Here is a 1,273-nt window from a genome sequence, read left to right on the forward strand (position 1 = left end):
CCACCCAGCAGAGCACAAGGATGGCTGTGCGGTCAAGGGCAAGGCTGCTCCCACCCCACCCGGCCCACCCTGCGGAGGCAGAGTGCAGGTACGGACTTGTACCTGTCTGCATTTAGTATCACTCAGTTGTTCATTCTCTGCAAGACTGTGGGCCACTCAGAGCCTCCGTTTCCTCATCTGCAAACTAGGAAGAATGATCATTCATCCTCCCAGGTTTGGGGTGAAGGAGCCTGTACAGGGAGGGGCGTGCTGGGGGTGGACAGAGTGCTGTCCTGGATTCCTGTCAACGGAGGGGGCTGTGCAGAGAGGGCCTCCAGTTCCCATGAGCCTGGGGCCTCCCCCCCGAGGCCCCTCCCAGGACATGCGTCTCGCTGTGTGTCTGCACAGCTTCGGCCCTAACCAAATTATCTGGGCTTCTGGCTGCAGCTTCTGCAGATTCCCTCGCTGCTCCTCCCTCTCTCCCCATTTCCAAATGGACAAGGCCAGCGGATTAAATACCAATTACCCCCCCACGACCCATGGCCGGCATTTTTCTCTAACTGACAGGAAGAGAGAGTCAAAGAAGTAGACTCCTGTGGGTGAGTTCCAGGAAGCCTCTGTCCATCCTCCAAGCCCTACTCAGCCACCGCCTCTTTCTCACTAGGCATTTTTTCTGATGCACTTGTGGGTGGACTTCAACCTCCAACATCATCCTCCTCGTCCTCGAAAGCCCCCAGCACAGCTCCATTTCAGCCATCCCAAAGTATCTCTGCCCTCCTTGGGCAGGTCTGTCACCGTCAGGCTCTGGGCTCCTGTCTTCTAGCTGAGAGCAATGAGGTGCAGTCACTGCAGCCACCAGTCCCTCTCTGCATGCAGAAGTCCTCTGAGCTGTAAAGTTCATCATTATTGCCACTCTCGTGAAAACAGCACTGGGGCCTGGGCATGAGCACAGGCTTTGGAGCTAGAACCCTTCTGGATTCAAGCCCTAGCTCTGAGCCTCGGATTTCTCCCCTGCAGAATGGGGATGACAACAGACTGGCTGTGTAAGCTTTAACAGGAGGATGAGTGTATGGCTGAGGGAAGTGCCAGCCACAGAGCAGAGCTGAGAGAATGGGGCCACAGGGGTCTACATCTAGAAAATATAAAGATGGATAGATGATTCATAGATAGCTAGATACATAGATAATAGATATATACACAGATAGAGAGACATATACATAGACGATAGCTATACACAGATGACAGATATATACACAGATAGGTACATACATAGATGATAGATATGCACAGATGA

This window comes from Trichechus manatus, unplaced genomic scaffold (genome assembly GCF_000243295.1).
Source record: "Trichechus manatus latirostris isolate Lorelei unplaced genomic scaffold, TriManLat1.0 scaffold00069, whole genome shotgun sequence".
NCBI lineage: Eukaryota > Metazoa > Chordata > Mammalia > Sirenia > Trichechidae > Trichechus > Trichechus manatus.